Genomic DNA, 23,087 nt, shown 5'->3' on the forward strand with positions numbered 1-23,087 from the left:
CGGGGGTCGTCGAGAGGGAACGCTGCCCTCAGGTACCACTCAAGGTAAATATAGATGGTAGCGAAGCTTGCATTGGCCACCACGTCTTCAAGGGCGGCCATGATAAAGGCCGTCAGCGCCATCCATCCGTTGCGGGGCAAACTACAAATTCCGTCATAATGACGTCGCCTAGTACGTCACCATTACGTAATGCGCGGGGCGGGCGCTCGCGCTGCGCGTGCGTTCCATCGCGATGTCGAGCCGCGGAATGTCAGAACCGCTGTTGAAAGCAAATCCAAGAGCAAAAACTCAAACAATTTGTAAACAGAGAAGAATCAACACTAGCGACATGCGTGCAACAAAGGACACAGGAGACCAGGTGGGGGCTTGCTTTCTTTTATCACAGGTAAATTCGCCATGCCGTTGTAAACACTATAAATACCCACATGAGACAATTGATGTTCTGAGGCTGGAACACAGTGACTTTTCAGTAACTTTTTCCATCTTTCATCATAAATACCCACGACAGAATAATGTACAAAATAACCAGTATGACAGTCCATGTACTGAATAAGCACGAAAGGATAATGTACAAATTCCAGCAAACACAGGTGGGGCCCAGGACCTTAATGTCCAATGCATGCTGCTATAGCTGTCCTCATGTACATCTGGAACTTTCCACATATCTCTCGTACAAAGAAGGTGGAAGTGAACATATCGGCACTTGAAGATCACATATGATATTTGCATACTGTGTGGTGCTATGTCTGCCCATAGTTTTTGGCACTGTAACGAATGATATGGGGGAATAAGAAGGCACAAGTTCATTAGCTCATTTTAGAAGTCTGTGATACTTTACCTTGCAAAGCAGCCACAACAGTATCAGCTTCCGGCAATGAAGCTGACAATGACAACCTTGTTCAGTGTGTACATACCCTGCTGATGACTGCTTCTACTTTGATTACAACAGCGTTTTTGTATTAAAGGAATGTCAAAGCATCGACAATGTTGTGTGCTTCTGCTATTTTGTGCACATTTTGCCATGTGGTGTAGATTTGCAAGCTGCACAAGGTGCTTAGCCCTGCACATAACTGCTCCTACATACTTGCACACAACTACTGAACTTAGCCCAAGATTCAAAATATAAAATTACGTGCTAGGGAACTATGTACACAAGTATACACTTAATACGTATCAAAGAATAGGCAAACTGCTGAAGATTCAAAATAGAAAATGTATGCTAGGTATCTCTAACACTAAACACAGTAAACACTAAACATATAAATAATCGGCACAGACTACTGAACTCTGCATGGCTGTCAAAATACTAACAACACAGTAAGGAGCTATGTGCAAAAGTGCACTTTGACAAATCGTATGCTTCACAGGAATGAAAGAATTACAAGAGATCATGTGTAATCTAGGTTACAACTGAAAGCACTGAATAGACAACAGAACCATGCATATCACTTTGCATGGAAAGAAAACTTCTGGCTACATCACAACAACGTGCAGAGATTACGAACTTAGTCTCGCTGCCTGCTGCAGTGCCTTCTGACGTAACGTACTACTTCGTACTTCCTCATTCTTTTCGTCGTACCCTCAGAAAAAAGTGAAATAGATCATCATACACGGATGAAAAACACAAACTCAATGTCTTTGGCACAAGTATGTCCAACGCTTCACACAGCTTGGACCTGACCCCTTGGGAGGTGAGGAATGTCTTAACGTTGGCTTTGAAGGCTTCCTCACACGCACCCACAAACGTCGCAAAGGCAGGAAGAGGAACCGACAGCTCCAAAGTCAGTACTGTCCACATTCTTGATACTCAAATAAAGCAACAACTGGCTACTGTCCTGAAATGTGGCATCCCCCCGACAAATGTCCGAAGTTGGACTTGGTGGTTTGAAATTGAAAAGACGACGATGAAGAAGAAAACGGCTATGAACAGTCATAAAGTGCGCAGTCAACGTACAGCAAACTCGTAGCTAACAACATGGAGAGCGACAGGAACCGGAAGAGTACTCGGCTCTGCCTATAATCCTGCGTATTACTTGCAGACCGCGCGAATTGCTACATTAAAAACTTGCATATTGTATTAGTACATACATTATTCGCGCCTCCGATTACATTATTTTTGTTTACCTTCATAGTTTGCCCCTCAACAACCACGCTCGCATGTGTATCATGAAGGGCGCAGGGTTGCTAACACAGATTTCGTATTTTTTCCCGCCTTCGCTACCATTTATATTTACCTTGTACCACTTCTTAATCCAGGTCTCCAATGCGTCGAAGTACTTTGTAGGGACCGAAGTACCGCTTCAGTGGCTTCTCGCTCAGGCCACGTCGTCGAATCGGCGTCCAAACCCATACCAAGTCGCCTGGACTGAAGCGTACGTCTCGTCGGCGCAAATTGTATCTTCTTTCATCGACGCGTTGTTGTTGACCAATCCGTAGTCTGGCCAGCTGGCGGGCTTCTTCTGCTCGCTGTGTGAAGTCCAGAGCGTCGTTTTCCACATCACAGGGTTCGTGGGGCAGCATCGCGTCCAGCATAGTCGATGCGTCATGGCCGTGTGCAAGGCGGAACGGTGTGAATCCCGTTGTTTTCTGCATAGCCGTGTTATAGGCGAACATGACGTAAGGCAGTATTTCGTCCCATGTCTTGTGCTCGACGTCGAAGTAAATCAAAATCATGTCCGCAAGGGTTTTGTTTAGGCGTTCGGTGAGCCCGTTCGTCTGCGGATGGTACGCCGGTGAGCGGTGTGGCTGAGTCGAAGGATTTCTTGTGTTAGCCTGCTTGTAAATGCCGTTCCCCTATCGGTTATTTAAGGGACCGAAAAGTGAATATAAACCTATCGAAACTTTATATTCAGCGAAAAGCTTGAACCTTCAAAAGTTCAAATATCAGAGAACTCCGCTGAAATCGCTGTAGTTTTTCTGTAATCGAATTTTCCATAATTGCATGTCCAGGGACCTAGTAGCAAACCGAGCAGTCTGTCAACAATGGCATGACCCCGCGCCATCTGTCAAGGACGCATGTAATATGTAATGCGCGCACTTCCGGGCGCTAATCCGGCGAAAACGAAAATGGCAATGGGCATTTGTGACCACTTTCTACGTCGAGAATGTCGAGCCTCTTGAACATGAGTGCGCTGGAATTCCGCATTTCCGCATTCGAGAACTCTCGCTCACATAGAACTGTTGTTCGTGCGTTAGCGTGGTGGAAAGTGTGTTCGCAGCAGCAGAAGATTCCTCGTCCAGAGATTAGTCGGAGTCACATTCGTCCTCAGCAGTAGCACACCGTGCCGTGAACATGGACTGCTTCGTGAAATTTCGATGTATCAGGGAGAAGCACTTGTGTAGGCCGAAACAAGCGCTGTTTTTTCGTCGTGCAGGTGTTCATATGTGTGAAATGCAAACCGACGGGTACTACGGATGGATACTACGGTTTTTGCTGCCGAGAGGTAGAGAATTCGTGTGGAAGGCAGACAGACAATTGCATCAGAACTAACGAATATTTCGAAATACTGTGCCTTGACACTGAAGTACTGCAAGTGTCTTTTACATACATCCGAGAAAACGAAGAGACAACATACACGGCAGCGCCGTGTGGTCTTTACGCGCTACTTGAACGGCAAACTGGACGGAAAACCCTTATTTCTGCAGGAAATTCCGTTATACCACCTGTCTTCCATTGACAAGAAGGAGATGGGGAGCTCCGAGAAAATACAATAGAAAGTACTCCACTGGATCTCGATCTGCGTCATGCATGCAATTAGGGATGCCTTCCCATCAGTGCGCAGACTTGTAGAGATGTTGATGTCAGCATATTTTCATTTCGCGCTTGCTGCAAGTTTTTCTCATTGCTTTTTCTTTGCTGTCACAGCATATTATAATTACTAGTTTGTTCCTGGAGGGTTAAGTAACCTGTGGGCGTAGATGTATTTGTAGGTTATTAGTCATGTCTCAATTGTATATGTGGGGAGTAAGTAAAATAATTTTCATCAGTGTCATTCAGCTGAACTGTGTTCATAACCTTGTAGTATACTTCTTAGTGACCACGTTTCTAAATGTCAATTAATATTTGAACCAAGATTGGGATTTAACACTTAATTAACTCTGTTTCGCTAAACGGAGTACTTGTAACTGATTCATTATCACGTCACCAACTAACGTTTGTAAAGAAGGACTTGAGGGTTGACTTCAATTATTATTAACCCTTGATCTGGGTTCAAAGTTAACCATGCACCATTGGTGTGCATAGTACTCCAAAATGGCTAAATAATTTATTGCATAAGTTCTCTGTTACTGTAATTGAGATGTACTTTTGTAAAGTACTTTTGACAGCCCTGCAAATTGAAACTGGCTTCAGTGTACACTACAACTGCACCATAACATTTGATTGAAATATAACGTAAGAGCAGAAGCAACGTTTTGTCACACCTCCAACTATATCTTTCTTTTTTATTGTCCAGGGATTTAGGAAACAGAGTAGGACGTCCTGCCCTCTGATGTTTTGACGTACTTGATAGAGTTCTAAAACCTGCAACAAAATAAACAAGAGACGTATAGACAGTTTTGTCTTTTGCTTTTGAATTAAACAAGCTAGTTGTATTTTACCATTTGTTTACTTTTGTATTCTCTGTTGGTGAAAAGATTACAGGAACAATAATGCTGCAGATCAAACAATGACCTGTCATCTTGCTGAAGATGAGAACATGTCTTCAGGCGTGCTAAGTGAGACAAAAGAAATGTACAATGAAGGTTGTACAAAAACAGCAAATATCAGTCGACTAAAACTTTAAATATGTGGATGTTACCACATCGTGTAGTTTCCATCCAAAAGTAGGACTAGGCCAGGTTGTTTGATAGTTGTTGGTGCGTTGTTGGCATGTTGATGTGCTACACCGTTATAGCACATCAATATAGATGAGGGGCAAACACAGTAGACAGCGTGATGACTGCAAACTCAAGTGAAGATTTATTCAACAGAACAAGAAACCGAAAGCATGAGTAGAGAAAGGCAGTGCCCATGCAGTGTATGGTGAACCACACTAATCCCTGAGAAGGTAGGATCGGAAGAGCAATAAAGAGAAATGACAGTTGCGTCCGAGACAGGGGAACTCTGCAACTTTAGGACCAATATGATGTGGTAACCTTGCATTGCTCACTACAGCTCTGACACACATTGAACAATTCCAGTAGTGGGGCTTCAAAGACAATGAACGTTCGCTGGTTCATTGGGCATTCAAGTGTAGAGGATGCATCTCTAGAAAATTAATTAGCGTTCCTTAGTCATAAAGTCATAACTACACCTCAACAGGAAGTATTCTTGTACCCTTCAAACAAGCTAGTAGTACATGAGATGAACTGATGTTCTGAGGCTGGAACAACATAGAAAGGACAGATACAACCAAACCTCAACCAGCCTCAGAACATCAGTTCATCTCATGTTCAACAGGTGCCGCTTGCGTCGATTTCCGTCGTATGAATGTGTGTATGAGTGAGCAAAAATGTAAGAGTGAAAGGAGTGAGAGTGAGTGGCTGGTTTGGCGTCCCTTCAGATGACGCACCCCGAAAGTCGCTGGAGAGGCGTGTTAGCATAGCTCAATTGGTAGAGCCCTGGACCGGCAATCCAGAAGATGTGGGTTCGATCCCTACAGCTGGCTAACCTTTTCATCAAGCTAGTAGTACTCATCGGTTTCTTCTCCTATTGTTGACGTCATACTAATGTTCTGCACCTGTCCAAAGGCTCCAAAAAATGTCACAAATCCTGCAACACGTAAAAAATCTAGTGCTTCCATCTGTGGAGTTTGCATACCCGCTTTCAGCTATTTCTGTCATGTCAACTTGAGTGCCATGGTCACACACACACGAAGCAGTCTTGCGCCACTTCAACCCTGGAAGGCCCCTAAAATGAAATTTGTTTATGTTGACAATGTTGAGCACGGGACAAGTAGGATAAGTTAAATGGAATACGTCACCGCTATATTATAATTAATGTGTGACGCCTGTATACGTACCTAACACGTTGTGTTGAACCCGTCACCTCGGTGAACCAAAATCACTGGGTACTGAGCATCAGCGTGCTTCGTAACGTCTTCGCAATTTGCCTTCTACGGCATATTCGTAGTCATCGGCAGCAAAATGAGCTCAGCACACACGACACGACAGCTGCATCTAATAACCGAGTGTTTCGAACCACGTTCGTTTTCGCACACTCCCCTGTTGAATCTTGTTGTTGAAAACGCCCGCCGCCGATGGTGAACGAAAATGATTTTTGCATCCCCCAACACCAAAACTACACCAGGCATATGTAGGTTTTTCAATAATTGACACAACAGCCACGGCCATGTCATTCACTTATACTTTCTCCTTCGCACGATTAACATGACCACCCACGACGTAAACAATAAACGCGATAACACAGATGGCCTTGCAGATGGCGAGGCGGATCGTAGCTCGTAGCGGCGAAGTAGCTGAATGCTTTATTAACGTAAAAGCTATGGAAGAGAGCGTCATTTTTAAAATAGCGTTTAGCTGTAAGATAATGTGCGTCAACTTTGTCCTCTACAAAATTAGCTCTCACGTGGTAAGGGTTGACCAATCCCTGGGAGGCCTGGACCCGAAACAAAAGTTGCTCTTTTTCGCCGTTCGCTGGCAGCACCGTCCATGTTCAGGCAATCTTCAAAATATTTATACGTAAAAAAATATGCCGAATTGAGAAGTAATGCTTTCTGTGTCTTACCAAACGACGATGTTGTGCACGACAGTGGGCAAAAATATGGGGGTTATTTTTCACTTTTCGGTCCCTTTAAGGCGGTCGGAGCTCCGTGCCGTAGTACGATGTTCTCGATGAAGAACTTCGCCACTTCTGTTGCTGTGCCCTGTGGAAGTGCCTTAGTCTCAGCATAGCCTGTCAGGTAGTCGGTGGCGACGATTATCCAACGATTTCCGGAAGACGAACGTGGGAAGGGCCCGAGTTGATCCATCCCAATCTGCTCGAACGGCGCCGACGGCGGTGCGATTGGCTGAAGGTACCCAGAAGGTCGTACCTGCAGCGTTTTTCGTCGTTGGCATTCCCGGCACGTCCTTACGTAGTGGTGTACGGTCTTGGCCAGCCCAGCAACAGGCGTTTGATGGATTGAAGACGCGTCTACAGACCGCACCCGTGCTTGCCCACTTCGATCCAAACGCCGAAACAGAAATACACACCGACACAAGCAACGATGGTCTAGGAGCCGTGCTCGTTCAAATTCACGACGGCGTCGAACGTGTCATCGCTTACGCAAGCAGAACCCTAACCAAGGCAGAGAAGAACTATTCGACGACCGAAAATCCATCACAAAATTGCGCCCCTACCTGTACGAACGGCCGTTCAAGGTGGTAACAGACCACCATTCTCTGTGCTGGCTGGCTGGTTTACGGGACCCCTCAGGACGCCTAGCGAGATGGAGCCTCCGATTACAGGAGTATGACGTAACCTCACTTACAAGTCAGGAAGAAAACACAACGCCGCCGTCGTCACGGCGGTTACGGCCGTGTTTGCGCGTTTCTCCGGGGTTATTCGTGCCCACCACTTGTCTTCTGCTATTTCCGGCGTATTAAAAGAGATAACTCCATTTGTGAAGTCGATGATTGCTTCATTGTCGACTAGAAAGTCCATTCCGAGTATTACATCCCGTGGGCAGTTCGGCAAGACGGCAAAGCTGACGACGTACTGGATGTCACGCACTTGTATGACTGCCGTGCATCGGCCAGTCGGTGGTACGACGTGTCCACCAGCAGTGTCGATGTTAGGCTCATCCCACTTCGTTTGCACCTTGCGAAGATTCTTAGCCAACCTACCACTTATAACAGAGTCGTCGGCTCCGGTATCGATTAACGCAATCATCTCATGGCCGTCGATGAGTATTTTCAGGTTATTGGTAATTTTTCGAGCGTCGTGTTGGTGCTGCGTTGCTGTTCGTCGAGTTTTCAGGAATTGTAACTTGTCGTCGGTCCGCACCTTCACCTCCCGGAGCTGCAGTCTTCAGTTTTCCCGGTTAGGGCTACGCCACACAGGTCGTCTTGCCGGTGACGGTGAACGTGCTCTTCCTGGCGACCTGCTGCTGTGGGGGACGCTCGGGGACAGGTCGCGTCGCGAGCCAGCAGAAGCATTCTGCTGCCGTATATAGTCTTCAATTGCGGCGGGGCGACTACCGCGCTGGGGGCGGGGGGCGTCGGGTGAAAAACCGGGAAGGCCAAGTCGTCGGTAGGGACATCGGCGATAGACGTGGTTGGCCTCTCCGCAGTGGTAGCAGAGCGGTCTGAAATCAGGAGTCCGCCAAACGTCCGTTTTGCGAAACAGCTGAGAGTGTGGCGGGACGCTCGGAGCAGGTTGGACAGGCCGAGGAGGCGTCCAACGGTTTCCGTAGTACGACGGACGAGTAGGTGGCACCTGTCTCACAGCGGCGGCGTGGGTTGGTCTCGGTACTTCGGCGTCGGGGTTGGCAGTTGACGATGTCTGGATTGCCTGCTGAACCTCGTCCTTGATGAGCGCACCGATCGAAGACAAAGGGTCTTGAGCCTTCTCAGGACAGAGGAGAGCTCGTACTTCTTCGCGTACCACCTCTCGAATCAGCTGTCTGAGCGATCCGACGTCGAGGCCAGCGTTCGTGGAGAAAGCCTCGTAGCCCTGGTGTCGTTCGTTGACGGTAGCGCGAGAAAGCAGGGTCCTCCCAATGCGGACGGTCCTCCCAATGCAATAAGATATGTAATCTTTTTTGTGGCTTTGCTAGGTAACTAAGTAAAGTAACTATGTAAAGTAAACGACTCCTTTTCATTCCATGCGTACGAAACAACCTCACTCTATCAAACTGCTCCATACGAACACGCACTGCACGGACGTCCATTTCTTTCGTACTCGGAAAACTCAGAAAAGCAAACACAGATTGCGAAGACAACAATCACACATAAAACACTGGAGTCATTTGGACTTCTCAACACGATTGAAAGTAACTGTTCTGAGGCTGGAACACACAAAAAGAGAAATACAAGCATCGCGAACAAACTGCGCGTTCCTCCATGTTGTTTTCTCGGCGTAAGTATGGCGGGCTAGAAGTACGCTAGTCCGCCATAGCGTAAGACGCTTTGGGCTTTGGATTCGGCTGCTGCGACTCAGGTTGGACCTAGATTGGATCTGTAGCCTACTATAATCCACTACGAGCCAACTGAGTTACCTAATGGCGGCCTACGGTGTTTTACGGTGCGAATAGGCTGAAATGAAGTTATTTCAGGTATTTACGTGAGTTATTTCCCAGTTTCCTGCAGTTATTTCGAGAGACGTTGCACACAAATAGGAAATCAGTCGAGCACAAGACAGAATGCACACACGGGCACGCGTGAAATCTCCAACATCGTCTTCTACACTTGTAGAACATGCTGGAAAACATTCTTCCGCCCGCCGCCGGGGGAGAAAGCCGGCGCTACTGTCGCCGTGCCAAACTCCAGTCGAACGACCCTATAAGGTGTCATGATGACATGTGTATACGCGAGGTTCTTGACGACATTCGAGTTGTTGGTTCTGTGGACGACGTGAGGAATTTTTCTGAAGACAACGATGGAACAGGTTTTCAATTGGAACATGGAATATCCAGTGCACGCTATTTTCCGGAAGGAGGGCGAGAAAACCCGTGGAAGCTTCTTTCGGGGAGGTACGTGAAGGAAATTTTCTTGTATATAGTTTTCGCTGTATGTGTGTGCGTGCGTGTGTGTGTCTTGTTTCAAAGGAAAAATTATGCTCTGATATCTTCTGAATGGAAACTGGCACTTTGGAAGTTGATGTAACTTTGAATTTTTAGTATTTGTGATACCGTATTTTCAGATTCCCTGCGACGCATTTCAGATAGATCGCATGTCGCGTGATAGGCACTGAAGATATCGCCAAGCCCTGCAGCGAACGAGAGCGAATAGGAAAACCATCAAGGCGTGAGCCGGGACCGCAACGACCGCAGGATAATGTGAGTGTTTACATATCTTGAACGGTATACTAACGGCACCAAATTTCTGTCCTTCTGTTGGTTTTCATTCGACAACGTGCCTGAGGGTGCTGCTCACCAGACTGTTCAACCTCTCGTTTGACAAGCATTTACCGTTATTTTTTTTGCTCAAAACGTATACGCATATTCTTGGTATGCATAGAGCTACTATCCCTACTGAAAAACCCTATATGTAGATCCTCATATGATGTTGTTGGATATAGGACCTATAAGTGGTGTAGGTACCACAGGAGTTATATAGGAGCAATATAGGTATTATAGGAGATGTAGGACCTGCGTCTCCTATATGATCTGTACACCGCGTGTATGGGGACACGGTATGAAATTTGGCTGTGGCGATACATGCATACACATGCAATGAACAAAGATAATAAGAGAGGAGTACAATAAAATACCATCTACTTCCCTTTATTTATTAATACCATTCACAATTTTTTACATTCAAGGACACAGCTGTAAAAGCTTGCATTGCCGTGGAGCAGATGACGGAGTTGCATGGGTGAGGCGTATGCCTCATCTGTTTCACAGTAAACACAAATCAGTGAAGAGCTCTGCAACGTACTTTGACGCGACTTACTTGATGTCTTTCAACATTTCCGTGACGTATCTGTTCCCTTTCCCACGTCGTGTGTGTACTGGCTCATCTGCGTTCTTCACGAAAATCGATCCGTGAAAAGCATCTGAAATTCACAAATTCGTCGTAAGTAGCAGGGCCACTGGAGCATCCCATGTGACATCTTCAGCCTGATAAGCGTTGGAGGTTTACCAATAGGGACACTGAGCTAACAGATAGAAATAAGTAATAGGAATCGCAAGGGTAATATTCACACTGAGAGCATAAAGTAGGAGGAACCCACATGCTGCAAAGGATACTGAACAAAAAGCACGAAACATGACACTCCTGGCACGCAACTAACCTTTACTTCACCAAATCTAAGGGCTTCTGGACGTATCTTCCAACACGCACACAAGAAAGCACGTCCAGGCATCACCTGTAGAGCAGAATAACACATCCACAGCAGTTTGGGGCGCCAGAGGAGCCCAGAGCCACAACGAAACGCGAAAATCCGGATGCGAGAACCAACGCGTCCAACCTCAACGAACTTTGCAAGCGAAATGGACGCCAGAGAGCGCCAGAGCCCCGCCTGGTGGCGACGGTGGAAGGGAAGGAAGATGCACGCTGTTCAGGCGCTCCTCGCACTATGGCAAGAGAACGGAATGTCGCGCGAAGACGTGCCTAGTACTATCGAAAAGAGGACGCTTTCCCCGTCAAAAAGAGACCTCAGTCGCCTTTCTACGCCAACAAAAACCCGATATCGAGAAAAATGCCTCCGGTCCTATGTATAAGAGGGCCGCCGTTGCCACGGTGTCCTAACTCGGGAACCGAGAGGGATAGAAAGGTGCCGCAAGTTTCTACGCGTTGCCTATGTCGAGTGCGTTTATCCATTAAAAAGAAATTTGCATCCGCCGCGGGCTTGGAACCTGAAAACGGAGACAAAGTCAGGAAATGGTGGTCGGTGTCAGGAATTTCGACAATGACGCCTTAACCGCTGGAAATGGACGGGTGGTTTGAATGAGAAAGTTGTACAGCAGAGAACAGAGCACATGCACACAAAATTTCGACTGAATCGGACGTCGGGTATGCGAGTTGAGACTCCAAATAGTGGGAAGCGTTTCAGGGTTGCGCTAGTCAGACTGGTCGCCTCGTCATACTCTTAAGCCGATATCGCGAGAACGGAACGTCGCGCGTCTACGGGATCAACGCTGTTCGAAAGAGCACATCGAGACTGTCACAACGAAGGGAAACACGACCATGTCGCAGCAAGGGGAACGTTTTGGGAGGAAAAAGCCGTCGGTCCCATGTACTGGGAGGCCAGTAAACGCGGAAACCTGTAACTCGAGAACCGCTAAAGTTGGAAAAGTGTGGTAAATTTTACCACGTGCACCGTGTCGATAACAGTGTGCTCTCCAAAGATACATCATGTCCGACGCGAGCTTATTTCCGAAAAAGGGCCCCGAGTTGGGAAAAACGGCGTTGCTAACGCGTCTCCTCGTACAACTTCTAAACCACTAGAGATCAGCTTCTAGTGTGATTTGAGCGATCGTAGAGCTATTCCAGACCTGTTCGGACCTAAATTTTGGTCTCGATCCGACAAACGGGGCGAGAGGTACGGGACTTTGGAGATGTCGGAAGCACCGGTGGCGCCTTGAATTTCCAAATATCTCGGCAACTGTCAGGATTTCTCACAAGCCACGAGCATGCAGGCGAAGGGGGAAGAAACGGGAATTCGTCACAAAAAACGGCGTCCCGATATGACAGCTGCAGGCCGAGATATTAGACCCGGAAACCCATCGAGCGACAAAGCAATATCGCTGGATGGGGTTCAACAACCACTGGACGGTTGAAAAACGCCAAGTACTGTAATGTGCCAAATGTGTGCATGGAACGCACGCATCATTTTATGTTTGATGTTTGGCCGATCAATAATGGACTTGTATGTATGTTCCAAAAATGAATCGAACATCAGTTATTTTAAGCTGCAGCTGATGAAACACATATCAGCCCTCCTAAAATCAATATAAATTTTTACATGTAAAAATTGTTGGCTGATATGTGTTCCTGCACGTTCTTACTTGTTTCAGGGTTTCAGCGACTTATAACTGGTCGACAAAGGATGACTCCTATGTGGCCGTATGTGACCCTGTATGACTCCTGCATGGTCTACATATAGGACCCGTGTATCCCATCCGTGTATCCCAACCGTGTGACCCATCCTCAATGTAGGAACTTATGGGTCCTGCATGGTCCTACATGACTCCTGCATGGGCTCGTTTAGGATCCCATAATGGCCTACACAGGAGTTATATAGGACCTTATGGCTCCTACATGACTCCTGCATGGACTCGTATAGGATCCCATAATGACGTACACAGGAGTTATATAGGTTCCTAAATAACCCATAAGGATCCTGTAGCATCTTATATAATTTTACACAGGACCTATATGAATTACTTATGGGTTTTTTCAATAGGGTAAGCTTATTTGGAGATTCTAGGTATGCCACTGGTCACAACCGTCTGTGTTTTGAGTATGGCAATTTACCGTAATGAACTTTATAGTTTTGTCACTGCGGAGGGCAAATTACTTTCGTATATGCAGACATGCTTACTCAATTTGGTAATCACTATTCGGTATTTCGTGTATTATTTTGTATTACGTCTTTGGTTATCGTACCTGAACTGAATTTTATTTCTAGGTGCATACCTCTGGTGCTTCAAGAGCAGAGCGGAGGAAGGCGAAGACACAGAAAGAAAATGAAGAGTGTCGCGACACTGAACGACAAATTAAAGTGTCTAAAAAATATTTAGAATCTGATCACCTCAGTACCAATAAAAAGTCTTTGAACACGAAGTCGTGCTATGGGCTCTCTGTGTTGTCCACGCCTTCAGGTCCAATCTGTGGAAACCACAGGACCTGAGGTAACCGCATGGCCTCAAGCTCTGAGGTAACCCCAGAAACTCAAGCTCTGAGGCAACCCCAGGACCTCAAGCTCTGAGGCAACCTCAAAACCTCAGATGTCCCATAATACCTCAAGACCTCTAACTCTGTGGTAACCTCAGGAATTATTTTCTGGTAGGAATGAATTACAGAAGATGACTTTAAAAGCAAAGCATGAGGTTAATGCTTTGAGAGTGGGGCACTGAAAAGTGAGATTGCACGACTGCAGTTCACAGGCTATTCATAAGACCTGAATCGCTCAAGAAAGTCAAAACCGCTTTGGTCACAGACTGCTGTGTGTGGTGTCACCAGATGATATTCCGAACCAGTTTTTGAAGCGGTACACTGACTGGGTTGCCCGATACCTTGAGTTATTTTCATAATGTCTTTGGAAGATGGAATAGTTCCGTATGAATCGAAGTGTGGTCGAGTGATTCCCATACACAATAGCTGCGATTCAAGGAATAGGCGCCACCACTAGTGCTGCCACCACGTGGTAGTCACGGGAACAGTGAACGGGTGGTACTGTCATTTGCAAAGTTCCGTCATTTTCCCGTGTGTGCGTGTTAGTTTATTTTCGTGTTCATTCCGTGTCCGTTCATTTTCACAAGCTCCGGAACCGGTGTAGAAAGGTATCACATCGGCCAGTACTCCCTACGTGGAAGCGTGTGTATATCGCGCGCGGAAGCAAGCAATCTTCTTTTTCCTTGATCTTTCGAACATTGATATGCAAGTCATACGTTTACTGGGTGACTAGTTATACGGAATGTCACGTTATCGTCAGTCGAACTCGTTAGGGAGTTTTACAAACACTTAGAAATATGACGATAACGTACCCGAAAACATGACAAGCCAGTCGCCTAGTTCCTTTGGGGTGGCTGAAATCTGATTCAGTGACAGCGATACGGAGTCAAAACCCGCCTACGATTTCCTTAAACTCCCTAATAAGGCGGATTCACTTCTTAAGAAAGTCTATGCGGAGTTATCGCAAACCTCGCTAAATTTGCAATAAAAAATTTGCTAAGTCAATTGGCTTAAGCAGGCGTTGCTGCATTGTAAACGTTTTGGAAAACAAATTGTTATTATCATTATCATTATTTTTATTACTATTTCTACACAAAACTGGTACAGGCGAATTCTCTCGAGTATATCCAGGGAGTGACACAATTTTGAAATCGTGAAGCAATCCACTGATTTTTGGCGAATGAAAGTTTGTCAAATTTTCAGTGCAAATGGGAGATGCAACAAAACAGCTTCTTTCCGCACACTAGCCATGATATCTGGTCCAAAATGATGTCATTCCCGACAGTAACCATCCAGGAATTGATTGTAATCAACAAATTCGACAAACTTGCTGCGGTTTCCCAGATCTGTGCGAATGAATGTAATGGTTTCGTGGTTTGCAGACCTGTAAAAATTACAGTTTACAAAGTAACTGAATTACAATAATTGAATTCACTGTGAAAAAAAAAAAGAAAAAGAAAACGGTGTGGAACTGACCCAAACTTTAAACACTGGGCCTTCCGAGATAGCGTTCAATTCCGAAGGTCTGGGTACAGCCAAGCCGTTCTTGCCCACCGAAGCATCATCCCCAAGCACAAACCTCTGCCGAAGCACCCTGACCCACTATGGGCCCTGCCCACACCCCCTGTCCGTGTCGAGATACCTGGAGTGTCCTCGAAGAAAGCTGCGTCGACGGTTGTTCTACGGCAGCTCACCTTGGCCGTACTTGACAGCGATAGAGGGAAGATTCAGGTTTTCACCGACGCATCAACGACGCGTTCCGGCTCTGCTTGCGCCTATGTGATCCCACAGTTGTCAGCTGAAGGATGTGCAAGACTCTCACACCGCACGTCGGCGGCGGCGGCGGAACTGCACGCGATTTGTATGGCGCTTGGCTTCATAGCATCCTCTCCATCCCCAGCTCAGTGGTCCATCTGCACCGACTCCAAAGCCGCCTTACAAGTCCTTCTCCACTCTACAGGATCGGGATGTCTGTCTCCAATGGTGCATGACGTCCTTGAAGTGTACACTTCTGCCGTATCACGGGGACATGACATCCAGTTGCAGTGGGTCCCTGGCCATTGCGGTGTCCCCGGAAATGAGGCTGCGGATGCAGCTGCCAGGCGTGCCCATCTAGCGCGTGGCGTTCGCACGCACCCCGTCTACTTCACAAGAGGGGATGCAAAGAGCACGATAAACGCAGTAGTGAAACGTCTGCGCGGGGAACACTGGCGTCGATGCGTCCCAGTTAACTCACTGCTGCACAAAGTGGATCCAGACCTGCAGTTTTTAATGCCCCCAGCGCTCCCCCGGGCCGTTACCTCCATCATTCACCGGCTACGTCTCAATGTGCCATATACCGGCCGCCTCCTCTTTAAACTTGGGAAGGTTTCCACACCGAATTGTTCCGAGTGCGGGGTATTGGAGGACACAGAGCATGTTATAGAAGCCTGCCCTCGATACAGAGAGCCTCGTCTTTCCCTCGAGGCGGCACTAGCCCGCCTCGACAATCGCCCTTTCTCCGTTGGGAAGGTTCTAGGCTGCTGGCCCGCCCAACACCAGGTGCCGGCATTGCGCGCTCTTGTGGACTTTCTTATCGCTTCGGACTTGCTGGACACTCTGTGAAAACGTCGGTGACACTGTGTCCGCACTATATCTGACATTGTGCAGTGAGTGATTCTCGGCGTCGAACGTCTCCCCCTTTCCTTTCCCCCGTCTTCCTTTATGCTTTATCCTGCTTGGTTGTTTGTTTGTTTGTCCTATTTTTCGTAGCTGACCTTTTTCTTTCTTTTTGTTTACCAACAAACGCGTTTTGGAGTAGCCAGTTCTGACTGGGTCGGGACTAACCTCTCCATATTTTTCTTTCTTTTCCAATCCAATCCAATCCGAAGGTAATCCAAAACGCGTTACGCGTTACTTACAACTTAAACAACTTACACGTTAGTCGACATACATCAACTTACTCGTTAATTACAGTTACAATTACATAGAACCTAATGGAATTCCAGAAGTAGTAATTAATAACTAAGAAAGTAATTAATTACAGTAATTCAATTACTTGTGATTGATTACTTTACAGGTCTGGTGGTTCGCTTACATGTAATGCACTTTGGCGACATCTCAGTTTTCTCTCGATAGGAAAAGGCGCTCCTCCGGTTAACTTTTTCTTGGCGCGTTCTTCATCTCACTTCTAAGGTCGCGGCGAGCGTGATTGCAAAACCTCTGCAAGCGTTTCTGCTGCTCTGAAGCTCAGCGGGATGGGTCGTGGACTGGGCACGGCTCCTCCAATTCACAGCTCGGTGGCTCGGTGTACTGGGGCACTGTTTTCGTACTGCAGTTCGTTGAAAGCGTGAATCTTGTCCCGGCGTTCTCTGGGGTCTATTTTTTTGTTTCTAATTGTATTTATTTCACACTGCTTCCAGAAAAATGATTCAGCTCGAGTCTAATAAGTTGTTTCCTAAAGTAAATGAATACAGATACCTCTGTGTGGTCGTTACAGAGAACTTAAGATACACAATAATCATACACATAATCAACACACAACTACAAAAGCTAGGAGAAAGCTGTTTTACCTGAGAAGGTTATTACGGTACTCCACATCCGAGGTATGACTGTTGGCTTATAAATCTCTTTTATTGCTGGTCATGATGTATGCCAAAGTTGTCTGGGCCGCCTATACGTATGTGGTTACGTTTATTTTTAATTAGTTCGGCAGAAACGAATACGCTGCAACATCAGGCGAATTTAAAGACCATCGAAGTGTTGTCCCTGAAAGAAAAACTAATTTTTTATGTAATTTTATGTGGGCATTATAAGAGCAACTTAGACACTTACATATTCAGCTTAAAGTGTGTTGACTTTGACGTGTTGTCATAAGTTATTTTTAAAGAAAATTCCTGGCCGCACAGATGCATTTATATCCTCATTTTCGTCAAGAACAATTGAAGAATGTACAATCTACATTATGAAATTTGTAGCTCCCAGTCATACGCCATTTTACAGGAAAGTTGGATTCCCATTTCAAGTTCTCATCGTATCCAAGACGGCTTTGATAGTTGCTGATCAATTCTTGCCTTTTCTTTTGTTTTTCGTTCTTGTCGTGTGTGGGCGTACTTTCTACGTTATTGTATTTACCCACTCCAGAAGAGCCAGCAGTACCTTGAAATAAATAAATAAATAAATAAATAAAGTGAGCGATTCATGCGACATTTTTTGCAACCCGAGTCTACAATACAAGCGGAAATGCATAGCTTTTTCGCCCGAATCGATGGAGACAACGTCAGACAACCGTGCACTGCATTGTCTCTCTCATGCGCTCTCGTCACAGCTCTGTGGCCAGCGCGTTGAAAAGATAGGAAAGCTCATTCATGAACAGTTTGTAAAGTAAAACGGTGATCTTGGTCTATTTGTGGATGCAAGAGAGTTTGTAGTAAAATAAAATTGATAGATATATTTACTTCTACGCTAGGACATGCGAAGAGAAATAAAACTTTCGGAAATTTCCTACCTTTTATTTTAGGGCATACACCTTGTGCAATGAACCGATTCGAAACCAGTTTAGAGCTCATGGTAGGGGACCGAGAGACACGGAACAAGAAGAGCGGACGACAAATTGTCGTTCCGTGTCTCTGGGACCCCTACCATGATTCTATACCAGCTTGCCTGCAGCCTCTCCCTTCTTTCTTTAGTTTAGAGCATCATGAACCTGTTCGGAACCGATATGTGTGTCATCCTGGAGCTGAACCGGAACCGATGCCATTATGCCTGGACCAGAATTGAACAAAAAAAAAAGGGGTTTGATGCTCTGGCTAAAACACGCCTCACCGGGTCATGCATCTTTTCCAAAACAATGGTCTCTTCGAATAGCGGGATGCCAGTCGTATGGACCTGAAAAGGTTCGGGCGTGTTTCAGCTGAGTTCAAGGTGATGTCCAGGGGCAACTGAGCTAGTGTTCCCTCTGTCTGCTCCTTTCCACCCTACAGGAGGTTACAGGGATGTAGGCGGTGCTGCGTCTGAGGACGTGTTTTCTGTGTTCCTTTTTGCTGCTTGTCTCAGGTTTTTCATCGTTTTACAATGTACCCGCTCACCTACACCCCAGCACTTTTACCGCTCAATATTGTTGTTGAACATTGTGTCGTAACCGCAATAATTCATTGTGTACTGTCACAGCGACGGTGAATCGCCCACATTATCATCATCCAATGTATATGTGTATGTGTGTGTAGTAATGGTGTCAAATTCTATTCGCTCCTTCATTTCAGAGATGACTGATTCCTACTTGTTCGCAGCAATAACTGCGTTGCTGGTGTTCACAGTAGGAGCTGACGACTATTTGAATGCAGATGATGCACTTGAAGCAGCAGATAACGCTATACGAGATCTTCGGTACATACACTCTGAAGTCGTTTCTTCGAACGTTTCTCAAGATGACGGATCGTGTAAGTAGGCATTGCAGCACTTTAACACGTGATCATCTCGTCACAAAAGGGGGAAATATTTCCTGCGAAGCACTTCAGACACAAGAGTGCCTCCTCTTCCGAAAAGGACACTATTCTAGCGGCCCTCTCTGCTGTATTCTAACGAGAAAAAATTGCACTAATCCTCAGCACTCATTGTGTTTCGCAAGCGGGGCTGCGCAATTTAAATCACTCTCATTTCAATCAGCGATTTTAATCGTGGTTAAGGTCACTTTTTCTGCCATAAATCACTTCCCCTTTTTTTATGGCCTGCTTGAAAATGACATCTGTTGGAAAATTAAAATGGCGATGAAGGAGTGGGGCAGTGTCACGTGCAGTTTAGAATAACAACCAATCAAGAACACACGTATTGAGATTCACAGCTACTATGGTACACCTTACTTCAACCAGGTCAGAGAAACACTGCACCTTGCACTTACAATGTGCAAGTACGCGTAGCTACGTGGTGCAGATCCAGGAATTTTCTGAGAGGGCGCCCAGCCTTGGCCTAGCATGGTAGATACGCAATCTAGGTCAATTCAGCACTATTTCAAGACAGAAATTGAAGAGGGGGTCAGGAGATCCGCCCCTGGTGACTACAGTGTTGTCGGACACGTATGGGCACGAGCCCCGAAATCACTACCGCTTGTTCACGCATTGCATGAGCAAGACTATAGTTTCGCGGCCATCTCAATTCCGAATCGGTTCCGTAACTTTGATTGGAGCAACCGAAGCGACGAAAATAACCTTTCGGTGCCCACAGAAGGCGCTACGCAGTCTGCGACAGCAACACGGCGCTTCACCAATGCGCACGGTGGTTGCAAGAATGATTTCGACCAGTTAAGTACAGTAACGTCTCAAACCACTTAATCGCAAAACATGTAACTTCTGAAGGGGTGTTCCTGTGCCTTAAAATTCATGACAACTGGAAGCTGCATAGGTTGGAAGTTGTGTCCCCAGAGCGTCACAGGTCTTCCTCTGTGGGGTTCAAACGCTAGCAATCCATTGGCGGTGGTCGTGCTATGTTGGTTCGTTCAAGTTGTTTTAATTTGTTGAGTAAATTTTGGCAATCTACGTTAGATTATGAAATATTATGCGTGCGGCACAAAGGTGAGATACTAGTAGTACTAGGTGGGGCAGAGCCCAGCCCGGGGCGAATCCAGCACCCCCCCCCCCTACCCTGAGCCCTGCGCGTATTTTTCCCTGCGCGGCGCGTGTGGGGAGGGTTGTCAGCGCGCTTATCGGTGGGGGAGGGTTGCGCGTGCGCTCATCGTAGCATATTTTTCAGCCTGGGCAGACTTCTTTGGCCGACTTCACATATTTTTCCGATACAGCAGGTGAGCGGTTTACATGCACAGACATGCAAAGAAGGGTCATACACAAAAAGTGCAAGTGAAAATATATTTATTAAAGTCATTCAAGTTGAGATATATTTATTAAAGTCAATAGTGCTGGGAATTGTGACGCCAATCAGGTGAAGGACAAAAACCCCAGCCGAAAAAACCTTCACCACCTGTAACAGGGTGGTGCTCGGGTGGAGGGTTGCTGTGGTGGGCGGAGCGTGGCCGGAGGGCTGCGCGCTTACCATTCATCCTGAGCTGACTTCTTTCGTCATACTTGGGCCGACTTCCTTCCCATGACAGGTGGGCGGAGCGTGACCGGAGGGCTGTTGTGGTGGGCGGAGCGTGACCGGAGGGCTGCGTGCTTACCATTCACCCTGGGCTGACTTCTTTCACAATATTCCTACTTGGGCGTCGCGTGGCCGGAGGGCTGCGTGTGCGTTTACCGTTCAGCCTGGGGCCGCCGACTTTCGTCATTTTTCAGCCTAGGCCGTCGACTTTCGTCATTTTTTCAGCCTGAGTCGACTTGAATCGTAATTTTTCCAGCTACAACAGGTGTGCAGTTTACATGCAAAGGATAGCCATACACAAAAGTACAAGTGAAAATATATTTATTAAAGTCATTAGGAATTATGTTATGACTCTGCGTGAATGGGAAAAACTTACGTGAATGGGAAAAAACTTAGCCAAAAATCTGAAATAGAAGGAACACAATACACGTAACAATACTTATTACAGGTATGATACATTAGCATTGAATAGGTATCACAAATCAAACACAATATTTTTATTTGTGGAAGTTTTCAATGAATCAGAATTGATAGCGCATTTAAGATATTCTTAATCAATACGATTACAATCAAAATTACAAATTGTATTATAAAACGTCTAATATTCCTATACGTGAGAACCATCAGTGCAATAGCGGGAAGTTCTGATAGTTGTATGTAATTAACTGTGAACAGCAGAGACACTGGAAGACTATGGGACACGAACACAAGACGAAATAAAATCTATACCACTACAAAGAAGATATTCCACTTCACCACATAGCACGCTCCTAGCCAACAAACAGAACAAAGAACGACACGAACACAAGAGGAAAAGAAAAAAATCAAACTCATCAGAAAATAGACATGTTAAAAACTTCACCACATAGCACACTCCTAACCAACAAACAGAACGACACGAACACAAGAGGAAATAAAATCTATACCAATACAAATAAGATATTCCTAATCAAAACAACATAGTAATCTATCATTCAGTATATCAGAAGAAAAAATCAAACTGATCAGAAAGTAGACATGTTAAAAACTTCACCACATAGCACGCTCCTAGCCAACAAACAGAAGAAAGAACGACACGAACACAAGAGGAAATAAAATCTATACCAATACAAAGAAGATATTCCTAATCAAAACAACATAGTAATCTATCATTCAGTAAATTAGAAGAAAAAATCAAACTCATCAGAAAATAGACATGTTAAAAATGAACTTCACCATATAGCGCGCTCCTAGCCAACAACCAGACCTAATGATATCTGACCTACATGATTTATTGAAGACGGATGCCGATAGATGTAGGGAAGACCACGGAACACGAGCGACAAGAGGAAATAAAATCTATACCATTACAAAGAAGATATTCTTAATCAATACGATTACAATCAAATTACAAATTGTATTATAAAAGTCTGAGACGTGAGAACCATCTTTGCAATAGCGTGAATATTTGTCATAACATTTCGAGCGCAATAGGGAATCTCAGTTTCATATTCCAACATTACTCAACTTTTAATTTCTTATTAAGTGAACAGCATAGACGCAAGGAAATAACGAGAAACAACACAATCATCAGCTACAATTAATAGAGAGCCAAACCTGCGCACCGTCCAACACATAGAGAAATAATAGCTAATCAATCTATCAATGGCGAAATAGCACAGACTTAACGCTGAAGAACAGAGGAACACGCGGCGACACGTAAACATCAACAGAGGAAAATAATCTATCATTGAACCATCATAAAATCGATCAATATACAATTTTCATTCTAACGAACACTACGAACCTTGATGGAGGTATCGAAGACATAGGAAATATGCACGGTTTTCACTCTTTTCCTCAAAGCCAGGAGACTTTATGTCTATATCTATGTGACTATAGCACAGCGCATGCTTTATCACTCAAAGGGTTAGGGGCTATATTACTTTGTCCAGCAAACGGGGCGCTCTAGAGGTCAGATAAGAGAGTTCAAAGGCGATATAGTTTATTGTGCAGCGCAAATAGATGTCGATATCACTCGCTGGGGTCACTATCTTTTCGCATCCTTTCCCTGAAATGGAAATCTTTCGTCAAAGTGGTTGCCAAGTCGGATAAGTTTGTAGAGATGCGATATTGTTATTGAAAATGTAGAGAAAGTCCAAATTATTAATTGGTAGCAACGATACTCAATCCGAAACGAGAAACAAATTTAATTACGTCAATTTTTGTAATATTTTGCAACAGAAATTTCTAATGAACCACACAGAAATATCAAATGTGAAATGCAACTCAGAGTTATGAGGCATTCCCATCTTAGAGGTACTTACTTGTGTCAATCGAGTGAACAATTGAAACAAATACAAGGCAATAATTATCTCGAGTGGTAAGTTCACAACTCATAGAATATCAGTCGAGTGAATACTTGAAACATAATCAAAACAATAATTCTCACGACAGGTGGAGATTATAGCATTCTAAATCAGATAATAAAATTTTAATCA

The 23,087-nt window shown here is 45.4% G+C and overlaps 1 long non-coding RNA gene across 1 annotated transcript in view; it reads left to right on the forward strand.

Moving 5' to 3' along the window:
• LOC135391437 (uncharacterized) overlaps positions 1-23,087 on the forward strand; it is a 52,610-nt gene that overhangs the window by 7,329 nt on the left and 22,194 nt on the right. The window contains exon 2 of the long non-coding RNA XR_010421946.1: positions 18,783-18,959. This is a non-coding gene — a long non-coding RNA (uncharacterized LOC135391437). The remainder of the gene's footprint in view (positions 1-18,782; positions 18,960-23,087) is intronic.

The sequence above is a fragment of the Ornithodoros turicata genome, chromosome 4 (assembly GCF_037126465.1).
Source record: "Ornithodoros turicata isolate Travis chromosome 4, ASM3712646v1, whole genome shotgun sequence".
NCBI classification, from domain to species: domain Eukaryota; kingdom Metazoa; phylum Arthropoda; class Arachnida; order Ixodida; family Argasidae; genus Ornithodoros; species Ornithodoros turicata.